The sequence below is a fragment of the Tursiops truncatus genome, chromosome 5, assembly GCF_011762595.2.
Source record: "Tursiops truncatus isolate mTurTru1 chromosome 5, mTurTru1.mat.Y, whole genome shotgun sequence".
NCBI classification, from domain to species: Eukaryota; Metazoa; Chordata; class Mammalia; order Artiodactyla; family Delphinidae; genus Tursiops; species Tursiops truncatus.
In genome coordinates this window covers 77924973-77935994 of record NC_047038.1, presented here as the reverse complement: position 1 = coordinate 77935994, position 11022 = coordinate 77924973, and the positions used below count along the sequence as shown (strand labels likewise).

Sequence of the window (11022 nt, the reverse complement as noted above, 5' to 3'; positions counted from 1 at the left end):
TCTCTTCTTCACATACATTTTCCTCTTTTTCTGCCAGATCCTATGTACCAACAGACTGTTTTTGTATAGCCTCAGAACAATAAAAAAATTGTTTTTGCCCTTTTAAAAAATTACAAATAAAACAAAACAAAAAATATGCAATAAAGACTAAATATATTCCTCAAAGACTAAACTATTTATTCTCTGCCCCTTTACAGAAGCATCACAGTGTATAGTTGTGATGTTTAAACAATAAATTAACTTTTAAAGAGATTTAATTTTTGTGTGTCTTTTATATATACACCCATGTAATCACTCTTTCTGTTTCTCCTCACTCCTTTGGAAAGATCCAGATTTCCATTTGGTATTATTTTTCTTCTCCTTGAAGGACTTCATTTTTCTTTATGTATATATATATAGTTGCTAATATACATGTCCTACATCCCAGCTATACTCTGTACTTTTCATGTATGTTTGTTTCCAGTCATTATTTTCTGTCTCTCTTTCATTTTTGGATGCTTTTTATTACCATGTGTTCCTGTTCACTAATATTTTCTGCTGTAATAACTAATCATCCATTATTAGTCTTATCTACTGTAGTTTTCATCTCAGTCATTGTGGTTTTCATCTTTAGAAGTTGACTTGGATTCTTTTTATATTTTCCAAGTCTAATTTATGTGCTTAATTTTCCCTCTAGCATTGTGAACCTATGGGAAACAACTGTAACTGTTTTTTAATGTTCTTTTATGCTAATTCTACCATATTGGTCATTTGCATCAGTTTTGATTAATTGATTTTATCCTCATAATAGGTTGTATTTTTCTGCTTATTTCCATGCCTGGCCATTTTTGATTGGATGATAAGTATTGTGAAATTTACCTTAATGGTTGCAGGATTTTTGTATTTGTACAAAAATTCTTCAGTTTTGTTCTGGGATGCATTTAAGTTACTTAGAAACAGTTGATTCTTTTCTAACTTTGTTTATATCTTTGTTAGTTGAGACAAGAGCAAGATTTACTCTATGTCTAATTCTCCTCTACTACTGAGGCAAGACCCTTCTGAGTAAGATACCTGATGCTCTGTAAATTATATGGGTTTAGCCTCTGTCTGGTAGGAAAAGGAAATATGCTCAATCTATGGGAGCTTCAGATATTGTTCCTGTTTATCCTCTTGGATGATTTTTCACTCAATCTTGGATCATTTCCTCACACCCATGGGATGACTAGTACTCAGACAATTACTCAAAGAATATCCTCTGAAGTCTCCAGAGCTATTTCTCTGAGCAACTCTCTTCTCTGATACTTGGGTCTGCTAACTGTAGCTTCACCGACCTCTCCAGACTCCTAGATTCATCTCCTCCTGTGAGAGAGCTTCTTGGGCTACAACTGGGTATCTCCACTCTGCAAGTAGGCTGAAGCAATTATTACGTTCACCTTATTTAATGTTTCCCATATCCCAGGTATCATTGTCCTTCATTGCCTGATTCCAATGTCTTGAGAACTATTTTATTTTTTTGCTTTTTTTCCCCTGTTTTTTAGTTGTTTCTGACTATTAGTCCAGTGTCAATTATTCCATCTTGATTGGACATGGAATTCTCTGGTATTCCATTTTGCGCTTACAGTGTGTTATTAGTATAGCCGTGAAAAATACTACTTTATTTGCAAACTTACATATGATATTCATATGCATTCCATTAAAAGTATATTAACACTCCTAGAACATTCAAGTAAGTACTGATCAGCCCATACATATGAAGAAGGTATCAAAAGCCAAGGAAATTAAGATATAATTTAAGCATAATACATATAAAAACAAATATAGTACCTTAATAAAGAATACACTAGTCAATAAACAAGTGTAATTACGGATTGAACAAAACCAATGGTTTATGAAACTAAAACCATTAATCACTGGAAAGTAGAACAGAGCTAGGATGGAAGATACTTTTCTTGTAATTCTGAAAGAGATATTTCTGGGCTTTTTTGTGCCTTTACACAATCAAAAGGGTAAAGGTGAAAATATGGTTTATTTATTAAGATGCACAGCTCTACAGGACTACCATTTCTGCATAAATGGTCAAAAAATTCATTGAAATCTTGTTTTAAAGTGATTTAAGATCAGGAATATTTATGCAATCAATTTTAAACAACTAACAACTGAGACTGGTTTTATAAAAGATAGATGTTATTATATATACTTTACACATTATTGATATAAAGGCAAAAGAGGAAGCCTAATTAGATTTAATATGCATATGCCTTTTTTATCAAGATATTTTAGAATTATAAGTATGAAGACCTTTACTACCAGTGTTACTTATGCTTTGAATTTATTTAGTTTTTTTTTCCCCTAAAAGTGATAGAGTTTAAACCATTAAAGTATTTTCAGCATTTCCTTTCTTAACTTGTCTTTCTTCTAATCTACACCTTTCCAGCAATACCACTTGCATAATGTCCAATAATGTGAAATGAGGACCACAGTAAAGGGTTTAATATTAAACTGGGAAAAGAGCTCAGACTCATTTGTTATGTCAAATCCAATCTTATTTCATTTTTACTAATATTTACTCCAAGCTGTCATCACAACCTCTGATTTCAGTTCTGAGTCCTAAAAGAATGAAGCTAAGCCACATTAGGATCCTAAGAATTGCTAACTCCATAGATTTTTATTACTAAATACTTACCAGATATCCCATCAGCACTCCACATATCTCTCACTCATACTCATAGCACCATATTACTTGACTTTAAATAATTAAATTTAATCCAAAAAGTACCTCTGATTTTGGTAGATGTTTTATCAGTCTTGAGAAAATTACATGTATAATATTCCCTCCTTTTTATTCATTCAGTTATTCCATAAATATCTTTTGAGTATCTATTTTACAAGGAATATCATAGGTTCTAGAGTCCCAAAAATGTCTTTGAGCAGCTTTTGAATTCACGGATCTTATTTCCAGTGAAGAAGAAAGTCATTGGCTGGGGGGAGGGATCAATTGGGAGATTAGGATTGACATATACACACTACTGTATATAAAGTAGATAACTAATAAGAACTTGCTGAATAGCACAGGGAACTCTAATCTGTTCTCTGTAATGACCTATGTGGGAAAAGAATCTAAAAAAGAGTGGATATATGTATAATGATTCACTTTGCTGTACAGCAGAAACTAACACAACATTGTAAATCAACTACACTCCAATAAACAATAATTTAAAAAAAGAAGGTATTAGACAACTTATTCAATGAAGTATGAAAACATTAATTTAGGATTATACAAGATACCACTGGAATATACATCAGGATGCCTAACCTTCTCTGGTGGAGTTAGTGAAGGCCTTGTTGAAGAAGTGATAGTCTTTATCTACAGTAGAAAAAACATTTTCCCTCATTCCATAGAAAAAGCTATTAATAAGATTTTAAACATTACTTTATGTACCTAAGATAACCACAAGTATTTTTAAAGCAATTATTATTTTTTTCTTTTTTTAAAATTAATTAATTAATTTTTTGGCTGTGTTGAATCTTCGTTGCTGTGCGTGGGCTTTCTCTACTTGCGGCGAGCGGGGACTACGCTTCATTGCGGTGCACGGGCTCTAGGTGCGCAGGCTTCAGTAGTTGTGGCGCATGGGCTCTAGAGCACAGGCTCAGTAGTTGTGGAATATGAGTTTAGCTGCTCCGCAGCATGTGGGATCTTTCCGGAGCAGTGATCAAACCCATGTCTCCTGCATTGGCAGGTGGATTCTTAACCATTGCACCACCAGGGAAGTCCCAACCACCATAAATATTTTGATGACAATATTTTCCTACAACTACTTCCCTTTACTCTATTAGATTCCTTGTAGCAATGAGAGAATCAATTATTATTCTCAAACAACTGGAGGAGTTCATTTCTGCACTTAATATAGATATGCACAAAAACGGATGGAAAGAATTGTGTTTTAATTTAGAAAATCAAGCGGAAGAAATAAGACCACATTTATTATTTATCTCTTTAATATATTTCAAATACTTTCGCGTCTCTGTTGCCCAGCTGCCATCATCTTAGTTCATAGCATCCTCATCTCTTCCTGTATCATTGGATGGCTTGCTAACTATGTTCCCTGGCTCCATTTCTTCACTAATTCAATTTATTCTGCACTTCACTGTAGAGTAATATTTTTCTGAAATGCAAAGCAAAAATAACCAAATAACCCTCACTGCCAAAGAACCCTCACTGAGGCCTCATCATCTGTAAAGTAAAAGCCAAACTTCCTAAGATGATCTAAAAGACTCATCAAAAACTGGATCACAAGTAAATGGATGAAAAAATAAATTAACATATTCATTTTTATATTTGAAAATTTTGGAATAGTGACTGTCCCATATATTTAATGGTTTACATATATTTAATGGTTGGATATTTAACGAATGAGGAATTTTCTTTGTAGTATTTTTAACAGATTGCTTTAGTGAAGAGCAACAGCGGGATTATTATTACTGCAGAAGGCAAATGGAATAAGAGATCATTGAGCCAAGCATAGGACCTTATAGAAATGGAATGTGGCATGCAGTTTGTACCTCATCAACATTTATTGAATAAATAAGTCTCAAGAAATTTTCAGACAACCAGGTAGACATATGGTGAATAAGGATGATGAAGCAACAGTTTGATCAGTGACAGGGCTTAAAAATTAGGAAAATAGGGCTTCCCTGGTGGCGTAGTGGTTGAGAGTCCGCCTGCCGATGCAGGGGACACGGGTTCGTGCCCCGGTCTGGGAAGATCCCACATGCCGTGAAGCGGCTGGGCCCGTGAGCCATGGCCGCTGAGCCTGTGCGTCCGGAGACTCTGCTCCGCAACGGGAGAGGCCACAACAGAGAGAGGCCCGCGTACCGCAAAAAAAAAAAAAAAAAAATTAGGAAAATAATTACAATACTTATAGGTCATAGGGAGTATATCAAAGCAAGTGTTTCAGGTATAGGTAAGAAGGCAGAAATATGAAAGAGAATTAAATACAGATAGCTCATTAAAGTTGGCACACATTACAGAGATATCTCCCTCCAAAGATATGTTTTAGGCTAGCTCTTCAAGGACTGACATTTTAATTGGTTAATGTAATTACATTCCATGAGAGTGATAACACATTTACCAGCTAATGTAATATTAACAAGCTCAGTTTATCTGGGCAAAAACTAATTCATTATTGTCCATTATCACCACCAGAGGTTTCAGGCAACTGAACAAAAAGCCAGGTGGATGTTACAGCATATGTTAGATGAGGATACTTCAGTATGACTCAAGGAACCTAAAATAACCAGGGACAGTATGCATGAGAGATGAAAAAGAACTCAAAAGAAAGTGAGAAACATATTAAGAAAAAACCTGAAGCTTGACCTGGGTGTGATATTCCGTAAAATACCAAGTTAAGTAGTCTAGACTCTGAACACTTAGTACCAACCACACAAATGTTGCCCAGGAAGCCCCCAGCATAATTAACTCTTTAAAAATTATTCGGGTCCCCTACAACCTTATATAAAATAGCACTTCTCTCACACTGCATCATCTTTTTGTGTCTTAACATGTGTTTAACATGCTTTTGTTACCTACTATTACGTTATATGCATCATATAATATAATTTGAGTGCAAGAATTTTACTATTTTATATACTGCTCTATGTCCATTAACCAAAAAGCACCTGGAATATAGTAAATGTTCACTAAATAATTGTTGAATGAATGAAAGTTTTCAGAGCCCTCCTCTATTTTTCATTAACCTCCATCACTATTAGGGCAAGAAAAACATACTAAGCCCAATTTGGGAGTTACTAAAAATGAAATTAAAACTAAAAGACATAATTGCAGATGGAAGGGAATATGCCAAAGGTCACTGAGGCGTGTGAGCAGTATCTTCAGGTATCTGAGAACCCCTACTGCTCTTTCATAAATGGGATTCAAATCCTAAGAAGAAATGTGCTTATCACTCTGAGAGAAACACAGCTTCATCCTTGAAATTTTGTGTCAAACTAAAGTTCATCAGAATCCTTGTTACTTTTTGACATGGATACTGTTGTATTTACAAAAGCTCCTACACTATAATTAGGTATATCCTAAACCTGGTGAGACTAGTGGACCACAGGTATGGCCCTTTTCTGTTTTATAACATGTAAGCATTAAAAGTATGAGTCCACTAGCACATTTAGACAGCAGAAATGTATCTGTATGTTTGATCTCTTTTCTTCCCAACAGCTTTATATGCTGGAAATAGGTATACTAAAGAAAAAAACAAATAATAAGGTGAGTCTGTGATAACATTGGCACTTGCACTTTCATTGTTAAATACAGAGAGCAAACATGAAAGGGTAAGAAATACTCGTGTGCATTGATTACTATACCGATTTAACTGCCTTCAGTAGAAAATACTCTACATTTTAGAAATTGTTTTCACATAGATGAACTCAAACTTTGTTTTGCTAGTTGATATCTGCCTTTAAATACATAAAACCTAAGAAACAAGCTACCTGTATATTTTACTCATTCAGCTGCCAAAAGATATGATTTTAATATGGCAAGATTTGAAACACTAGAGTATACATTTTTACCTTATCTTGTGATTAGAAAATTAATTAATCTATAGCTATTCATTGAATAGTTGGGCAGTAACCATCATTCTGACAGAACTTTTTATAAATTGGGAATCTCTGAAAACATATCTTTTTATCATTCCTTTCAGATAGGCTATATTGGTTGAATTATTCAATAAAATTACTACCTAAGTAAAAGAGAGAACATTTGAATTAACATACAGTTTTCAAACATTAGTTTTTCCTCATCACATTATTTGCTGCATTAACTGAAGTGACTTTATTTGCCTTCTCACAACCTGCAAAGGTATCTTCATGGGCATCTCTGTCATTTAAAAAAATGAAATCACTTTCATGATAGATTTTCATGTCAATTTCAAAATATCTCCTAATTGTCAAATGCATGCAAACTTATGTATACCTTAATTTCCTATGCAGAATATAAATAAACACTCAGTAATGGATTAATGCAGAATTATTGTGGGCAGGTCAGAAAGTTAAATTCCATTATAGTCCCTAAGTGTTAATCAATTAGGCATTTTCATTAGCTATAGGTCATAACATTGGAGTGTCCCCAAATAATTAATTCCTTAATCTTTTAAAAATATCAAAATAGTCTTATAATTCAATTTGATGAAATGTGTCATATCTATGGCTAATTTTACCTTTTCCTTTTCAATCTCACTCAAATTCTCTACCCCTGCCCTTCGGGCATGCACAGAAGCCCACCTCTGCACATCCACACATGACATGTGATTAAGCGTCCTTCTAACTGCTGGCATGAGCTGTATACTAAATATTGCACCTATCAAGCTTTTACATGTTTTCATTTAAAATTTTCCATTTAAATGCAAATTCTGCCATTTAAACAGAGTCCTCATGGGCTTTATTACACTATAATTACTATTTCCCATCTTCCTGGGACTGACTGTAAAAAGGCCATAGGTCACTTTACCAGCCCTCTAAAAGTGCAACTGAAATCAGGAAGTCATCATTACCAGCATTTGTGAGTGACACCCATTTGTTAAGGGAGACCAGAGGGACTGATTCAAACAGTGCCCTAAAACCTGTCTTGTCCTGTGATTTACAGGAATAAAAAACAAACAAAGCCCACAGCTACAATCTCTTCAGGTCCATGTGAATTAAACAGTTTAGCCAGGATTTGGCACATATAAATAGCAATTGAAATGCTGCCCTCATTTTGAAAGGAGACACATGCCAAATGATACAAGCTAATTCCAATGTCAAGGGACAAACAAGAAACACAAATGTATTTAGTTCTTGTCTATTCTTATTGAATGAAATGCAAACAATCATGGGTTTAACTTAGTATAAATGTTAGAACTAACATTTTCTATAGGACTGTTCATTAATAACATGGGCACAAATATAAAGACTGCATATAAAATATATATTTGAAAGTCCTTAGGATTTATGAATACAAATTAAATTAATAATACTAGTAATTTATGATTGTATATCTGCAAAATACCTATAAAACTCATGTATTATAGCATTCTTAACATTTAATTTTTAGCATTTAATAAAACACTAAATAGAAACATTCAATAAAACCTTGAAATTATATATTTCATATGTGTATTTTGTGGTGTGGTGTGTGTGTGTGTGTGTGTGTATGTGTGTGTGTGTGTGTGTGTGTGTGTGTTTGGGATGGGTGGATTGTGAATGACAACCAGTTAAAAAAGAAAATGGTTTCCCTAGTCAGCTTATCTCCAAAATGCTTGTTATTTGAATCTCTGCTTTGAGAGTCTGTGTTTACAGTGAAAAGAGTATGGACATTTGAATCAGACAAGCCTGGGTTCAAACAAGATTAACCAATGACCAAATTGGTGTTCCCAAGCAAAACATTTAATCCCGCTCTGAAATTGAAAACAGAGAGTATAAAATATCTCAGGCATAGATACAGATATAGAATATAGATAACTTTAGATTATAACATCTTTGAACACAGAACACATAACTTCCTCAGACATTCAACATCCCCGTGCATTTAGTTCCATAGCGATTACAGACATGCATTACTTGAACACAGGAAAAACACTTTTCTCGTAACTGCTTGATACCTAAGCCTCTCTAATGATAGTATATTTTGAGCTGAGTCTGTTAAGTTACAAATCCTAGGGCCCTGAGTACTGAAGGAGCCAAACACAATCATTTATATACAGGGTAGGTTCTTTTTTTTTTTTCGGTACGCGGGCCTCTCACTGTTGTGGCCTCTCCCGTTGCAGAGCACAGGCTCCGGACGCACAGGCTCCGGACGCACAGGCTCAGCGGCCATGGCCCACGGGCCCACGGGCCCAGCCGCTCCGCGGCACGTGGGATCCTCCCGGACCGGGGCATGAACCCGCGTCCTCCGCCTCGGCAGGCAGACTCTCAACCACTGAGCCACCAGGGAAGCCCTACAGGGTAGGTTCATTTTGAGCCCTGTCATCCTTGAAAGTATCCCTTTAAAGTGTATTAAATCACCAACTAGAAATATATTCTTTGTTCTACTGTTTGTTCTTACCTTGACTTCTTGTGCTCTTGTCTCTAAAACAAAGGTAAATCAGGTTCCATTTTCTAGGTTGAATTTTAATATCACACTTGATGTAATAAAATTAGGAAGCCAACTTAAAGATTACTCATATGGCTCTGATTTTGGTAGTCACTGGTCAATGCTGAACTTTTTAAAGCACATCACGTCAAATTTGCTCTTTTTGTCAACTATATTATTTACTCTTAATTGTCATCTGGAATTATTCCTCATATCACTATCGAGATACTCATTTCCAAAATGTTCTAATGATTACTCTAGGTTTACAACTTTTATTTCAGCTAATTTATTAAAATTTGGAATGCACTTATGAAAATATAAATACATTTAACAGCTTATAGCATTCTTCAGCATATGATAAAAACTATTTAGTAATTTATATACTTTTAAAAAGTCACTTAGTGGGGGCTTCCCTGGTGGCGCAGTGGTTGAGAGTCCGCCTGCCGATGCAGGGGACACGGGTTCGTGCCCCGGTCTGGGAAGATCCCACATGCCGCGGAGCGGCCGGGCCCGTGAGCCATGGCCCCTGAGCCTGCGCGTCCAGAGCCTGTGCTCCGCAACGGGAGAGGCCACAACACTGAGAGGCCCGCGTACCGCCCCCACACCAAAAAAAAGTCACTTAAAAATTCAATTCTCTCCTTATCATAGGACAAAGGATCAAGTCACCGAGGTTCCATATTTTCAACCTTCTGGCTACAGGTACATAGCTGATAAGGCTGCAACTACCAGAGCCCTTGGGGGAATTTTTGGCATACCAGGCCATAGTTTTGAGTATTCTACTACATGTACAGGTTTGGATTCTACTCAATTATAAGTGCCATTTTTTAATTTAAATGCTGTTTTAAATACTGTTTGCAATTAGTGAGCCTACAAGTTTCAATTTTCCTTCCCGAACTATTCATTAAAATTTCTCCTAGGATTATGTTCTGGAAGAAATTTTACTCCCACATTCATTGTTTTAGAAATTAACAGTATGGCCCAGGCACATATTTCCATGCAGAAAATAAATATTTTCAAGCTTCATGCTGTGGATTTATCTTTACCCTTATTCTATTTTCGATACGACAATATTTGAACTTGGTAAATTGTTTCAGAATGTCAGTGGAACTGAATTGCTTTTGTCAAGATATTAACAGTATCAATAACTGAATCTCCCCTTTCATTCATGGTCCTGGCTACATTATGACATCTGTAGTTCCTGGCAGTTCACCATATTACTGCTTAACTTATTTAAACTTCAAAAAGTGAGGTACCTGTAGAAGACTCTAATTTGACCCCCCTGTATTTTATTTACTTACTTATTCTTTTGCTCAACATCAATATACCTTGGGTGTCCACTCTGTACCAGTCACTAATTCAGGCACTGGGGATAGAGGTATTAACCTGTCAGATAATTCTCTGCCTTCATAAATTCTTAAATTTAGTGGGAGGAAGCAATGCAAAAATGAATATATACTTGAATAAATATATTTCATGATGTCAGCCACAAGTGCTACAAGGAAAATAAAGAGGAGTAAAGCAGAAAAGAGGCATGTGTGGGGGGAGGGAAAGCATTATAGAGGGAGTGTCCAGAATCATCCTTTATGATGATCTGACTTGCTAGGAGAAACGTAAATAAGGTGAGTGAGGATCTTAGCAAATAGTTGGGGAAAAGACTGTTCCACTCACAGAAAATAGCAGGAAGAGACCCTGAAAGGGTAAGCATTTGCTGTGTTCAAAGTTCAAAAATGCTGGCTGATTGGAGCTGAGTGAGCAAAGAAGGAGAATGATTATGAGGTCAGGGGGTTGCCAAATGCTGCATCATGTGGGACCTTTGAAATTCAAAGCAAAGACTTTGAAATTTGATCTCTGTTATAGACAATATTTTGTTTTCAAAGAGATCACTTGAGCTAGTATCTGGAGACTTGACTTGTCAGTGAAAGAGTGGA

The 11022-nt window shown here is 35.6% G+C and overlaps 1 long non-coding RNA gene across 1 annotated transcript; it reads right to left on the bottom strand.

Annotated features, from left to right (window-relative positions):
- Nucleotides 1-4094: 4094 nt before the first annotated feature.
- LOC141278697 (uncharacterized) lies at nt 4095-10804 on the bottom strand. The gene is made up of 3 exons (XR_012331744.1): nt 10763-10804; nt 10393-10457; nt 4095-4142 (listed from the first exon to the last, which is right to left on the bottom strand). It is a non-coding gene; the product is annotated as an uncharacterized lncRNA (long non-coding RNA).
- Between the last annotated feature and the right edge of the window lie 218 nt (nt 10805-11022).